The 16,504-nt window shown below is 36.9% G+C and overlaps 1 protein-coding gene across 1 annotated transcript in view; it reads right to left on the bottom strand.

Annotated features, from left to right (window-relative positions):
• LOC103515723 (potassium voltage-gated channel protein Shaw-like) overlaps window positions 1-16,504 on the bottom strand; it is a gene marked incomplete at its 5' end in the record, with an annotated part of 61,250 nt that overhangs the window by 654 nt on the left and 44,092 nt on the right. The window lies entirely within an intron of this gene.

Below are 16,504 nucleotides of genomic sequence, written 5' to 3'. Positions count from 1 at the left end.
TACAAATAATCCGTTTTTGAATCCGTGTTACTAAAAATCACATGCTAAAAGGCTGAAAAAATACCTACTTGACACGCCGGTGTTTGTGTTTTTCGTACATAACTACCTGTCTTTTTAAACTTTTTTTTTTTTGTAATTTTTTCTGTTCATTAGTCAGTTCCCGTATTTTCCATAGATTTGGAAAAAAACCCGAACAAAGGTGTGTTCCGGCGGAACATTTGATTTTTGACAAAAATACGGATTGTTCCGGGAAATAACGTACGGTTGGCAACCCTAGTTGAGGTTGAGGAATCTTCCATCGCTGGCGCTGTGGCATTTCAAGTAAACAATCCGGTTGCATAGATAAACTCCTAATCTTGTTCCTTTTATTATGGATGAAGTTTGGATGAGGTATAGCCCTTTGACGTATTCCAAATGTAATATCCGAGTGGTTATTCCAACTGCTTGGAGGCAATCCAAAGTATGTGACAAAGGAAAGCCTTTAATAAAAGCACGAAAATAGAATGCTCTGTAAGTACGTTATTGAAACGTCCATGGACTGAAAATTATCGATGTTAGAAACATTTACATTGATTCGTAATAACAATTAATTATTATTGTTATAGGATTAACCCCAAGGGGCCAAGTATAACTTGGCAGTACGAGAGCTATAATGAGCTTTAGAAAGATGAAGGACTTAGGATCATTGTATGTACATACTATTATTGACCGAGGCATTTAACAAATCATTTCAATGAGTTCCATCTTCAATTCTTCATAGGTCTTGGCTTTTGCCCTTTTGTTAGGATGATTTAAACTTTAAAGGCATTAAGCTCACCTAAAGTAAGACCTTTGCTGTTTGCTCCTTCTGATGTATGACTCGTAAACTAAATGATCTCCAATAAATAATTAGATAACGTTGATCAACACACAAAAGAGACCAATCTTCATATTTCCTTCAAACATTACACTCTCGTGAAAGATTTGAGACTGTTATCGCGTTACAACGGACATAAATAGGTTTCAGTTTTCTTTACGTCAACAGGTTATTGTCCTGCCTACAGTACGTACTTGAGTATGTGGTTCATGCCTTGACAATAGACAGTTTTGTACATGCCCTCAAGTACCTCCTTGGTATACGGTATTATAGTATCATTCTCGGATACGTTATAATTAATACCTGAAGCTCCCATGTCAATAAGATTAACTTTTCTTCCTGTGGAAACCCTGAATCGTAGGGAAATGTAGTCAGAGAAGCGCTGAGAAGTTTCTAAGGACAACAACTTCTCTTTCACTTTGGAAAGAAAACATCACGTTGTCAATACAAAAGTCAAGGCTATGCCAAATGCGCTTCCCATGCTATTTATGCAATAGTCGTTTCTTTTGTAGTCGAAGTTGTTTTACATAGCTGTTGGCAGACTCAGACATAAATAGGTTTCAGTTTTCTTTACGTCAACAGGTTATTGTCCTGCCTACAGTACGTACTTGAGTATGTGGTTCATGCCTTGACAGTAGACAGTTTTGTACATGCCCTCAAGTACCTCCTTGGTATACGGTATTATAGTATCATTCTCGGATACGTTATAATATTATAACCTGAAGCTCCCATGTCAATAAGATTGACTTTTCTTCCTGTGGATACCCTGAATCGTAGGGAAATGTAGTCAGAGAAGCGCTGAGAAGTTTCTAAGGACAACAACTTCTCTTTCACTTTGGAAAGAAAACATCACGTTGTCAATACAAAAGTCAAGGCTATGCCAAATGCGCTTCCCATGCTATTTATGAAATAGTCGTTTCTTTTGTAGTCGAAGTTGTTTTACATAGCTGTTGGCAGACTCGTCTTGATTCCCAATCATGCATTTATCAGGAATCACGATAGTTACTTCAACTTTGACAATGTTGTTGCAGGGCTTGAAGAAACTTCAAAGTTAAATGGAAATTCTGAGCATAATTAGAAGAATCATTGATTCTTGCTCTTCTTAGGTACTCTTAATAGCCGTATGTCATGTATTCTATGAAGGGAACTTGGAAATGACACTGGACATGATAAAGGCTCGCCATGAGAGGTGTTTATCGATAGTTGCTATCTTCAACTATCTAGCTATCGACACGATTTACTTTTATTTGTGACCGCTGTGACTTTTAAGAAGACTTGCCAAAGAGCTTGATAATCCGTATTGAATAGTCATGTAAATTTATTAAATATCTTTGCTGCTGCATCTTCACGTCCATTATGATTCTGACCTATCATTTCTGAATGGAAATTCTGAGCATAATTAGAAGAATCATTGATTCTTGCTCTTCTTAGGTACTCTTAATAGCCGTATGTCATGTATTCTATGAAAGGAACTTGGAAATGACACTGGACATGATAAAGGCTCGCCATGAGAGGTGTTTATCGATAGTTGCTATCTCCAACTATCTAGCTATCGACACGATTTACTTTTATTTGTGACCGCTGTGACTTTTGAGAAGACTTGCCAAAGAGCTTGATAATCCGTATTGAATAGTCATGCATTAAATATCTTTGCTGCTGCATCTTCACGTCCATTATGATTCTGACCTATCATTTCTCTTGAGCTTTTCATATTCATTTCAATCAGAAGTGTTAAGCGTTGTTTTATCAGACGAACGATCTGGCGTGACTGAGATATGTGTGGGACAATTTTTTAGAAGAGCATCACTGAAACCGATTCCCGATATCGATCTATCTTGCCTTGATATTTAAGCATTGAAAATTCGAATGCCATTTACTCGCGCAGTCTCTTCGTGGTATTCTCATGCTGCAATCTCAAACACTCTTGTACTTTATTAACATTTAATAGATCCTATTGCATTAGAGAAAAGAATAGTCAATGTCCATACATAAATCCTCGATGTGGCAAGATGATCATCTCGCTCATCTAGGTAAAAGAGGATTGCATTAGAGAAAAGAATAGTCAATGTCCATACATAAATCCTCGATGTGGCAAGATGATCATCTCGCTCATCTAGGTAAAAGAGGCATTTGCTTTTGTCAGCTTGGTATAGGTCTCCTTGTATTACATTCAAAGGGCAAACTGGTAAGAGCTTACCACACAAGTAGATTCTTGTGATAGAAGATAGACGAACATTTGGAAGATTGATAGCATAATTATGTCAAAACAAAACAGTGATACCCATTCTATGAGTATAAAAGTGATAAAATATAAGACAATATAACCTAAAAGTAGTTTTATACCATTCTCGAGACTCGATAAGTTTTTTTGCCATGTGGTTCTGCAAGAGATGTATGCAGTATGACCCAGTTCTGAAAGATTCTGGGGTCATTCTATTTGAAAGGGAAAGTGGTTCGATCCTATATAAAGCTTCAGGTATACGAGCTTGCAATGACCTACACAGAAAACTTGGATTTGAGTTAAGGTCAACTGAAAGTTCAGAAAAAAAGTTGCCCGAGGCAACGTCTCGTCGTCAGCTGCCCACAAAAATATTTCTTTCATTCAAATTTTACATCGATGGGTGCATACATATGGTGTCTACTATTTCTTTAGGTATTCTTGTTTCCTCTGTACTTGCTTACTTATCTGTCCATTTGTCCAAGGCTTCTTATGTACATGAACGTTAAACGATGGTATTCTTCCAGAACTTTTGATGGCTGCTGAGTGTTGAGGTACATGCAGTCAGGTAACTCATACATGAACAACCAGAACCCTGCCAAAGACCAACCGTTTCCTCTGTATATTGATTCTTTAGTTAAGTAAGTGATTCTAATGGTAAATCATTTTGTTTGTATTCCTCATGATTTCCTATTTTCTGAAAGTAAGGATGGTTAACATCTCACTGATCCACATGCTGATTATTCTCGTTGGTTTTGTGGTTGCCTATTTCACCAACAAGATCATATCGGATCAAACCAAAATCCCATGTCTAATTTATGAATATGCATACAAATTTGAGATCAATACTTTCTAATAGCTCGAGGCTTTTGATCGTCGTCAATCGAGTCTGGTTCTTTCTTCCTCGATTTTTTTTACTATAGAAATTGTGGCAAAAAACTCTTTTTTCTTAACGTAGGTACTTAATATTTTGTAGCAAATGGAGAAAATACATATTTTTTTCTGGGTTAGGGTATGGGTGGTAAAAAATTGATTTGGGTACTAATTATTGAACTCAAAATAGTTTCCAAATTAAAAACACCTGGTAACCGAATGTTCACTGGAAGATTCAGGAGGCGCTTCCCAAATTTCTCTAGCTTCAACATTTCCTCGTAGAAGAGGTTTACTTCTGGATAGACCAATACACCCCAAGGGCTTCCTATTTCGATAATAACCTTTCAACATTCACTATGAAATCTATCAAGACTTCAAATTTGAAAGTTTAGGCTGCCAGGTAAGAAACTACACTACGAGCGATAGGAGTCGGTCTCTAATTGTAATTGCATGTTATAAGATAAGACTTGGATACTTTGAGATAGTAAAATCGATGGTAAATCTGTAAGATACAACTCACATGTGTACGAGATGAATACGCAGTAATTAAGAGTAAGTAGTAAATATAAGTACCTAGTAGTCAATAACTTTTACCAACATTGGGTTCGCTGGTAATTTATTCTACGCTCATGTTCATCTAGGTACACTATGGTTAATAATAGGCTATTCTTATTGAATATGTATTCGAAGAATGATCGTGGTAGTCGTGGTACATCCCGTTCTGTATTTTTATCTTAGCTTAAATGCGTAGAGGTTCTAAGAAAGCAGCAATAAAAAACTGCCCGTTTGTGTAATATTCTGATAAGCTCTATTGTTCAACTGTAGAAACTTGAACTGGAGAGACAGCAGGAGCAACCAGGATCTGAATTAAGAATATTTTCCCCGCCTTAGCCCGGTCACTCACGCTTTGAATGTCGGGCTGAACGTGTGTGGTGGAAAAAATCTTCAGTTCTAAGAAAGCAGCAATAAAAAACTGCCCGTTTGTGTAATATTCTGATAAGCTCTATTGTTCAACTGTAGAAACTTGAACTGGAGACAGCAGGAGCAACCAGGATCTGAATTAAGAATAGTTTTCCCCGCCTTAGCCCGGTCACTCACGCTTTGAATGTCGGGCTGAACGTGTGTGGTGGAAAAAAATCTTCCCACCTCTAGGTCTCAGACGTTCTGAAGACTAAAGTCGGAATCTTTTTCCTCCACGCGCCTTACACTTTCGAGTCGCTAAAATGTATAAGTGAGCTTACATATGTAGATGAACATCACTGAAGTCCCGGACTTTAAAGCATGGCTTTGTATCTATCACATATGAAATAATGTTCAAAAAGTCCGTTCTTTCTAATTCTATGTTCTTTTCCTTGTTGATTTCATTGTGCTCTCTTTCTCGTTCATCTAATCTAGGTCACCGCGAATATTGGTAACCTTATGTAGAATAGAGATGAATTGCCAACGTTCAGTGGTCCATTAGGCACTTGAAGTAAGGAAAAACACCTGCACCCACCTCTCTCTATTGCTAGTTGCTACTTGACGTCTTCTCAAACAATGTATAATGTATGGTCAGATGATCTTCAAACGTTGGTTCTACAATATTGTTGGGCATATTTCTATAAATTATCTTTAGGCAATATTTCTATGAATATCTTTGCGTATGTTTCTGGGAAAGTCTAAGTATATTTTAACCCTCAGACCTTCAACATCCTCTGCTGGTACAATATTCACCACTGGTGTTTTTAATATATCAATCAAATCAATCATACATTATCAAAGAAATCTTCACAGTTACCACCTTGTTGGTTATGATTCTAATTTTGAAGTTGAAATATTCTTCCGCCAAGTAGGTACTCATGCAGAGATGGACTCCATCACACAAGGCCATTCCAGCCACTAGTCTAACATGGTCTGCTATAAGCTTGTTTTCATTGCTACCTATACATATTCCGGCTATGTAGATCCCAAGTTCCGATGTGCCATCAGGTAGCACTAATGGTAACTTGTTGCTCTTGCCTTAATTAATTGTAAATTTCATTCATGTCTTGTCTGTTCGGTCGAATCCAGTTATTTTAATTTCTCTGAAATTAGGTATGTTCCTTTATCAATTTGTATATGTTTGAGTATATTGCAGTAAATGTAGATTTCTGGTTAGTCTGCTTGCCATGATTTCTTCGAGAATGCGGAAGAGGAGAGTGTTGACTTTTTAATATGTTTCCTGAGTTTGTGATACTGCTGGTTGCATAATTTTTTATGCACTCATGGTTCCATCCGAAAAAGAGATTTTGTATCCAGATCCTTTTTTGACGGCCATGTGGGTGATTTTATCTCATCATTCTATCCTTTCGTAAGTTTGTTTTGAAGTTTCTCCTCATAATTCATCATGATAAACAATACAATATGAGAATTTACCTTTGTAAATACTAGGTATGCTCGGCATCATCTTCATAATAATATTCCTATCTGGGGTTTTGGGGAAAAGAAATATTTTTTTGATCTAGGTCTCCATGTTTTCACAACAAGGATTTTGAAGGATCAGATATAAAGAAAATTAAAGAACTAAACATCCACCGTGCACCGTTTGCTCTAACCCAACTTTCTGAAAGAAGATGGAATATCTCGTCAGTCTTGATATCATAATGGGTAGCTGATGTGAAATTGTATGCTGAGTTGATCTCGGTCTTCATCCAGTTTTACAAAATGTGGAACGCAACCTGATTGATATTCTATCGGTGGGAGGGTTCTCAACGTTACCACGCGGCTTGCAGAGCTCTGTCAGTCAACTTGGTGAATTTCAAAATCAAAACAAAATTCCTACCTAGTTCTCGAAAATATCGAACTAACCATAGTTCAATAATTCGACACTATTGATGGTCGTGCTCAATCAAAATCATTTAGAAAGTGAAAGGAGTCACGTAGGAGGATACTTTACGGACAGCACTGATGAAACTGATTCTCCCAGTGAGGACATTGCTTTTGCTGATTATGATGGAAACAACTGTGGAAAATCTTGGATTGATCCAGCCTTTCTTTATCAAAGTTTTGTCTAGCTATGAACGTATGGTATCTAACTTATGAGCCATATTGTCTGAACCAAAGTAAAGTCTCGTCCAACGTACAATAAAGAAATAAAACCACAAGATGGAAACAATAGCTGATATTCATAATTAGACCTACTCTGTATAACCCAAAGAAAAGATTATAATTATCCTTTCCGTTCTTCTAATCTGAAATTCATCCGCAGCTCCGCACGGGAACTTAATACCTGTGAAAATTTCTCACGAGATATTAGTTTCTTATCTTGAATACCAAGATTTTGAGGAGTAGGTACTTTTGATAAGAAATCCACGAGAGAGAATAATTTAATAAATCTGAATATTTCATACTTTCTATTTCAATGTTATAGCAATTCAACGCAGCATTTCTCCATCGATTTCATTATATTTTTTGCCTAAGATTTTGAGGAGTAGGTACTTTTGATAAGAAATCCACGAGAGAGAATAATTTAATAAATCTGAATATTTCATACTTTCTATTTCAATTTTTCAATGTTATAGCAATTCAACGCAGCATTTCTCCATCGATTTCATTATATTTTTTGCCTCCGAAATTGGTCCTGATTTCATGCGGTGGGTAGATAAGTATTATAGATTATCGTGTAGCGTTTGTTTTGTCTCACGACAACAGTGAACATTGCGGGTGGATAGTTGGTAGTGGAGTATTAAAGTTGAGTTCAACCACTGTCCTTGTACCAAGGTGGTATTCAAGTGTTGCGGTGTCACAATTCATCAGGATTCTTGGATAATTGGATAAAGACCTCCACATAACCCCTATTGTGTCAGGGCTCAGATGACGTTTGAGGAAATTTTGAATGATTTTACAACTACTTGACTATTTTTGCTTCACCCGAACCGAAACGGTTCTCAAACTTTCATCAAATATTCAACCTTCCTCGCAATTTTTAAAGAATTGAAGAATACCTACCTGATTGACATACCCACTTGCACAATACTGCTTCTCAATTACCTCAGCTTTACAGTGAAAACACACGTAGGTACATTTAAACTACATAATTGGTTTATGTTCGACTACATAATTGAATAAATTGACTTGTGTTGGCAATGGAAATCCAGTATGAATCGGAAAAGGAGTATAAGAACTTGGTGGATGGAAGTCCATCAGACAGAGAAACGGTACCAGAAAGCTCTAGTTATTTTCCAGTGCTTTACCTTCAAAGTATGAGTATGTTTTCAGGATTCAGCAGACAACCACTGTCCTTGTACCAAGGTGGTATTCAAGTGTTGCGGTGTCACAATTCATCAGGATTCTTGGATAATTGGATAAAGACCTCCATATAACCCCTATTGTGTCAGGGCTCAGATGACGTTTGAGGAAAATTTGAATGATTTTACAACTACTTGACTATTTTTGCTTCACCCGAAACGGTTCTCAAACTTTCATCAAATATTCAACCTTCCTCGCATTTTTTAAAGAATTGAAGAATACCTACCTGATTGACATACCCACTTGCACAATACTGCTTCTCAGTTACCTCAGCTTTACAGTGAAAACACACGTAGGTACATTTAAACTACATAATTGGTTTATGTTCGACTACATTATTGACTAAATTGTCTTGTGTTGGCAATGGAAATCCAGTATGAATCGGAAAAGGAGTATAAGAACTTGGTGATTGAAGTCCATCAGACAGAGAAACGGTACCAGAAAGCTCTAGTTATTTTCCAGTGCTATACCTTTAAAGTATGAGTATGTTTTCAGGATTTATTCAATTTATTCAGGTAGAAGGAAAGGTGGAAAGTACGTATTGACTGTAGAAGGAAAGATTGTCCTATAGAAGGAAGTCCACGTTCTTTTGTTTCCAATTAAGTTCCCGCTGTATTTCTCCCTACTGAAAGCCTACATTAACAGACTCCACTGTTAATTTCTTCTGCACAACGGCACTTATTCGTAAAACCTGTTCTTCCTTTCGAATCAAATCATCCTGGACGTAAAATTAAATTTGAAAACAGAAGCCTCAGGGCCTATTCAAGTTCAAGCAATTATATGCCTTTAGCCTGAGGCAATTCTACTGGTACTAAAAGCTCATTTTGTACTCCTCACTCCCTATTACCTTTCTTCTACTTCTTTCTAATTCTATGTTCTTTTCCTTGTTGATTTCATTGTGCTCTCTTTCTCGTTCATCTAATCTAGGTCACCGCGAATATTGGTATTAACCTTATGTAGAATAGAGATGAATTGCCAACGTCCAGTGGTCCATTAGGCACTTGAAGTAAGGAAAAACACCTGCACCCACCTTATTGCTAGTTGCTACTTGACGTCTTCTCAAACAATGTATGGTCAGATGATCTTCAAACGTTGGTTCTACAATATCGTCGGGCATATTTCTATAAATTATCTTTAGGCAATATTTCTATGAATATCTTTGCGCATGTTTCTGGGAATGTCAGTATATTTTAACCCTCAGACCTTCAACATCCTCTGCTGGTACAATATTCACCACTGATGTTTTTAATATATCAATCAAATCAATCATACATTATCAAAGAAATCTTCACAGTTACCACCTTGTTGGTTATGATTCTAATTTTGAAGTCGAAATATTCTTCCGCCAAGTAGGTACTCATGCAGAGATGGACTCCATCACACAAGGCCATTTCAGCCACTAGTTTAACATGGTCTGCTATAAGCTTGTTTTCATTGCTACCTATACATATTCCGGCTATGTAGATCCCAAGTTCCGATGTGCCATCAGGTAGCACTAATGGTAACTTGTTGCTCTTGCCTTAATTAATTGTAAATTTCATTCATGTCTTGTCTGTTCGGTCGAATCCAGTTATTTTAATTTCTCTGAAATTAGGTATGTTCCTTTATCAATTTGTATATGTTTGAGTATATTGCAGTAAATGTAGATTTCTGGTTAGTCTGCTTGCCATGATTTCTTCGAGAATGCGGAAGAGGAGAGTGTTGACTTTTTAATATGTTTCCTGAGTTTGTGATACTGCTGGTTGCATAATTTTTTATGCACTCATGGTTCCATCCGAAAAAGAGATTTTGTATCCAGATCCTTTTTTGACGGCCATGTGGGTGATTTTATCTCATCATTCTATCCTTTCGTAAGTTTGTTTTGAAGTTTCTCCTCATAATTCATCATGATAAACAATACAATATGAGAATTTACCTTTGTAAATACTAGGTATGCTCGGCATCATCTTCATAATAATATTCCTATCTGGGGTTTTGGGGAAAAGAAATATTTTTTTGATCTAGGTCTCCATGTTTTCACAACAAGGATTTTGAAGGATCAGATATAAAGAAAATTAAAGAACTAAACATCCACCGTGCACCGTTTGCTCTAACCCAACTTTCTGAAAGAAGATGGAATATCTCGTCAGTCTTGATATCATAATGGGTAGCTGATGTGAAATTGTATGCTGAGTTGATCTCGGTCAGTGTAGGATGAGAGGGCACCCCGGACCCCGGTAGCAGTGGCATTATTACCTACATTTTACATGCATAATAGATTTGAAGGAATGTTCTTATGTAAATTACTAATAAAAGAGTACATGTTTGATTACAATTACAGAGTACATTAATACATTTCTTGTATGTAGATAAAGGGGAAGATGTAAAGGAATGTGTCAATAAAAAATGACTGAATCAATTTGCCATTCAAGGATTTGATGATAGAGATTACCACAGGTACATTAAGCATACCTGCTATTAACCATAGGTATGTAGGTAATATAAGTTCAGTCAATGTAAGTAATAGCCTAGATGTCAATGAAGAATGTTTCTCTATTCGTTATTTACAATATCATCTTGCAATGTCCGCAGGAAGTGTAAACCTGCAAGTACTATATGAGCTATTCACATGTTTTGTAAAACATGTATTTACATAAAATATGAATACCTTCTACCTTGGTATCTTGGGTGAAAAGACGATATATGCGTTTGATTTGTGATATATTGTAAAATATGCTAGGACTCAACCGACCAGCAAGAATGTTGGGTGTATCAATACCATGTAATACCTTGGTCTTGGGTAGAAGAAGTGCCTATACATATGTTGATTATCTTGCCACCTCTTGCGATTTATTGGAGGGGCTCGGCAACTCGGAATCGTGAGAAGGCAAGAGAGCTTCAACTGACGTTGGTGGCAATAATTGGTTATCCAGAAATTTAAGATGAATATGCTGATTAATAGGCGTGTAATTATTCAGTTTTGGAACCGTATAATAACTGCACATAAATATCCCATTATGTTAGCAGCCTTGCACTTTGTCAAGCCTACGATACCCACGACTCCAGTACATTATAACTACATCTATTACTTGGACCTTCATTTTCTAAGATGATCCTGTATAAACATATCAGTTATAGCTGCCTGTCATACGGTTTCTATTGGAGGGGCTCGGCAACTCGGAATCGTGAGAAGGCAAGAGAGCTTCAACTGACGTTGGTGGCAATAATTGGTTATCCAGAAATTTGAGATGAATATGCTGATTAATAGGCGTGTAATTATTCAGTTTTGGAACCGTATAATAACTTGCACATAAATATCCCATTATGTTAGCAGCCTTGCACTTTGTCAAGCCTACGATACCCACGACTCCAGTACATTATAACTACATCTTTTACTTGGACCTTCATTTTCTAAGATGATCCTGTATAAACATATCAGTTATAGCTGCCTGTCATACGGTTTTTATTGAAGGAGCCATAACGTCTCAAACACAATCTACACTCTATTGTTCAAACATACATAAATATTAAGATGGATTTAGATTCGGATCGTATACATATTCGTTTTGGGTGGATCCAGTTTCCACGTAAACAAAAAATACTGAATTGTCAGAGGTATGTTGGAATATTCCAAAACCATAATTTGTTACGGAACCGTAACTTCTCATCAGAACGATTCCACCTCAAACCTATTTATGGGCTTTGAATCCCACTTGAAGTCAAGAAATCTCAGAGTGGACTATGCCTGATTGCCTGAATATTACCCATGGTCAATTTATTTATGTCAGCCTGACCCGACGCTACGTCAGATATTTCGTAGACATCACGGATGATGTTCGTGGGTGAAATACAATATTCCTTGACCAGTTTTTGTTCCTTCATCACGTTTCGCTCGATGAAATAGTCTTCGTTAAATCTGGAATGTTTTGCCAATTTTCAAATAACCGCATAAGCATAAGTTCGGTCACAAACACTCCGACTGTCGGATAATATTCCGACTTCTTCCGGTTCTCAGACTGAATTCGGAAGATTTTTCCGCCACATACACGTGCAGATGCAATGGTCTGAGAGACAGGACAGTCGGAGCGGGAATAGCCGGCCGAAGAGGGGAGATTTTTTAAATCCCTTCATTCTCATACATTACCATTACCAATGCCTCTTGGGTTCCAATACAGACTCTTCTCGTAGCTATTGGTATACATAAATGTATAATATGGAGCATGTACATTGTACATAGTTCACTGTAAGTCTATCTATTTAATAACCCATGTATAAATGCTTGTTACCTACATATATATATATATATATGGATAATAATGCATACCGATTCTACCTGTTACAAGTCGAGATATAATTACCGTTCATAAAATTTCAACTTTATTTGCCCACATACTTGATGTCGTTATTGTAAAATATTATGAGATGCTTTTTTTACCTAATAGATATAATTATTACTTAGTTGTACAATTACATGTAAGTTATATGGTGTGCTCGAGAAATACTGTTAGGAGTACGGGACTTCGAAAAAGCTCATGTGTCTTTTTTCCTCACACCATAACATATATTCATATTGATAGTGCCTCGAAGAATCTTTAAAGTAGTTGCCTAATGGTTTTTGTGTTTGTTTATTGGTAACTTTTACCCAAGCTAGTACTGCTCGTAGGCATAGGCACCAATGTATTTTGGTCATACAGGTCAAAAGCATCTTCTTTTTGACCTGTGCAAGGAAAACTGAACGTATCTTTACCACCTGTTACAAGTCGAGATATAATTACCGTTCATAAAATTTCAACTTTATTTGCCCACATACTTGATGTCGTTATTGTAAAATATGATGAGATGCTTTTTTTTACCTAATAGATATAATTATTACTTAGTTGTACAATTACATGCAAGTTATGTGGTGTGTTCGAGAGATACTGTTAGGAGTACGGGACTTTGAAAAAGCTCATGTGTCTTTTTTTCCTCACACCTATACCTATATTGATAGTGCCTCGAAGAATCTTTAAAGTAGGTAGTTGCCTAATGGTTTTTGTGTTTGTTTATTTGTAACTTTTACCCAAGCTAGTACTGCTAGTAGACATAGGCACCAATGTATTTAGCTTGGTCATACAGGTCAAAAGCATCTTCTTTTTGACCTGTGCAAGGAAAACTGAACGTATCTTGTTGGTCGTATACATGCTGTCCTTATACACATTGAACAACAGGCTTTCATAATTATTGATTAACTCAATATGAGTGAGAATGAAAACATTCCTTCAAATCTATTATGCATGTAAAATGTAGGTAATAATGCCACTGCTACCGGGGTCCGGGGTGCCCTCTCATCCTACACTGTCTGAGATCAAATCAGCATACAATTTCACATTAGCTACCCAATATGATATCAAGACTGACGAGGTATTCCATCTTCTTTCAGAAAGTTGGGTTAGAGCAAACGGTGCACGGTGGATGTTTAGTTCTTTAATTTTCTTTACATCTAATCTTTAAAAATCCTTGTTGTGAAAACATGGAGCCCTAGATCAAAAAAAATATTTCTTTTCCCAAAAACCCCAGAGAGGAATATTACTATGAAGATGATGCCGAGCATACCTAGTATTTACAAAGGTAAATTCTCCTATTGTATTGTTTATCATGATGACCTATGAGGAGAAACTTCAAAACAAACTTACGAAAGGATAGAATGATAAGGAAGATAAAATCACTCACATGGCAGTCAAAAAAGGATCTGGATACAAAATCTCTTTTTCGGATGAATCTTTTTGGTCGTATACATGCTGTCCTTATACACATTGAACAACAGGCTTTCATAATTATTGATTAACTCAATATGAGTGAGAATGATTCTAATAGAATTCTAATCATCACCTTTCATACCTGATTCGTGAGCATGTTTTTCTAGTTTCAAAATCGCCAACCTTTAAATGTGAAGCCATTCTACTCTATCGTATGTCGTGTGTTCATATAACCAGGACTTTTATATCTTCATTGAATAGTGTCTTGTATAAGTCGTATGGTTAGCTCATCTTTACGCCCTTTTAACCTGTCTCGGGCATTAGGGAGGTGTTCACACTGGTTAGGTAACTTGCTGAAGAGACCACGCTGCACGTTTTGCTAAATAGCAAATTGCGCAGGTGAGTCTTGTAAGATTTGCAGTTTAATATCAGATCTTAAAGCAAATGAAAGTTCAATGTAAAATGTGACAAGTCGTTTCCACTGTAATGTCGTTAGCAATGTGAAAGGCTTTTACTCATTAATGCATATGTAATACTATGCCCTGTGATTAAAAAAATATCTGTTGGGTTTTAGTTTCGTTCAATACGACAGATTCTCGAGTTTGCTTTAAATTTCTACCTTGTGACGCAGAGAGATTTCGCCGTGTTTATAAAGGAATAGTTTTCGTAACTTAATTAGTCGAGATAATGAAATGTAGAAAGTGAACCTCGCTTGCCAGGTTCTAGTCTGTTTGACTAGATAAAGCTCCCATGTTATAAAACTTGTAAACATAATGATGTAAGGAATGACAAAGTTGTAACTTTACCATCAAAGATCTACTATCATAAAGGAGAACATAAATTACAGTACAGTAGCTAAGGCCGGTTAACTACCTGCCATCTATGTCGATTTTTGCATGGCAACAATCAACGTGACGAAACGGTGTCAAAGTGATAGTAAGGTACCTTACCCAGCCATATTCCTACTCAGTGATAGGTACCTTACTCGGCCATGTACTCAGTGATAATATTAGGTATACGTACACTTTTATATCATCAAAATAATTTAAAACAGACTAAACAGTTCAAATTCTCAAAATAATGAGTCTCGAATATTGCAGACCTCAAATTGCTTTCAAGCAAACAGGTGATATCTAGCACAAATTTGGACTGTCTGCTTTGATTTGGTGCGATCTATGAGGTGAGTGAACAGTATCTTCTAAATTCCAAGAGTGCTTATTATGAGGTAAATCCAACTCTAATCGAGCTATGTAAAATTACCACAAAGTTAAGGCCCCTTTCCATTTGTCGTTTTTCTGAACGACAAGTGGGTACGGGCCTTTACTATTGTCTTATAGGCACAAAATGCTGTACACATACGTATACATGAATTTCCACAGTCTTCTTTGTTTTTGCCATGGTCATGGTAAATCAATTTGCGGAGTTCATCAAGATACCGGACCATAGAATAGTCATGGACCACCCTGGTACGTTATTACAATATTGCCCACCACATAGTTCCATTGTTTTACCCAGTTTCCACAAGAAGTACAGGCTTCAGGATCAAGTTAGCCGCGAACGCAAACAGCATATTGTTCCTACGAAAGCCTGTTCACAAATAGTGTTCACCACATTGTCTTACCCAGTTTCCACAAGAAGTTCAGGATCAAGCCAGCCACGAAGTAGCATACTGTTCCTATGCTTCACAAATAGTGCCAGCATACTGTTCCTATAGTGGTCACCGGCTCACCGGTCAGTGAGTTGGTATTTTCTTCGTTATTGTGTATGATGGATGTGGTAAAAACCAATACAATGGAACACGATGGACGTATAGATAGATATGTAGATCATACTCGTACAACCGATAATACCATAGTATAATGGAGATAACAGTACTTATCACTTACCTACCTAGTTTACCAGTGAATAGCGTTGAGGCTGGTATAGGTGTATGTTTTCGGGTTGACCTCTTTAACGGGCTATAATTATTAGAAGATAGACAATTAAGAAGAGATAAATAACGGGGCAAAGTTATTGTGCAGCCCCTGGGGTATCTACATTTATATGCGAAAATAAACTTGGTAGGTACTTGTAACTTGACTACCTATTGGTCGTAGGATGGTGAATTTCAATTGTGAAAACTCGTAACTCTTAAGCTGTGTTCACACGTAGTCGACGGCCTTCGATCAATGTCGACTGAAACCGTACACTGCCTCGACAACATAGATTCACCTCGTCGATCGCCGACCGTCATTATCTACATTAGACTATACCTCATTTATACTGCAGGGTGATAGGCAAAACACAAAAAACAAAAACTGAAGTAGGAACAGTAGGATTATCTACGTTATGAGACTTCGTATCCTTAATTCCTTGAATACTCGAAGATAATGGGCTTATAGGACATGCACTCTCCTTGAAAAACAAACCAATACAGAATGCATTGGCAGTGAAGTTCAATATTGGTTCGGATTATCTCCCAGCAGTAATAATACCCGGATTACCAAGTACCAATATCCTACAGCACAATGACTGGGTGCGTCATTAAATCGAAACATACGGTATACGGGGTGGATCATTCATTGAACCAAAATCTTG

Source organism: Diaphorina citri, unplaced genomic scaffold (assembly GCF_000475195.1).
Source record: "Diaphorina citri unplaced genomic scaffold, Diaci psyllid genome assembly version 1.1 scaffold1405, whole genome shotgun sequence".
In the NCBI taxonomy this organism is placed as follows: Eukaryota; Metazoa; Arthropoda; class Insecta; order Hemiptera; family Psyllidae; genus Diaphorina; species Diaphorina citri.
This window is presented reverse-complemented; position numbering and strand designations above follow the sequence as displayed.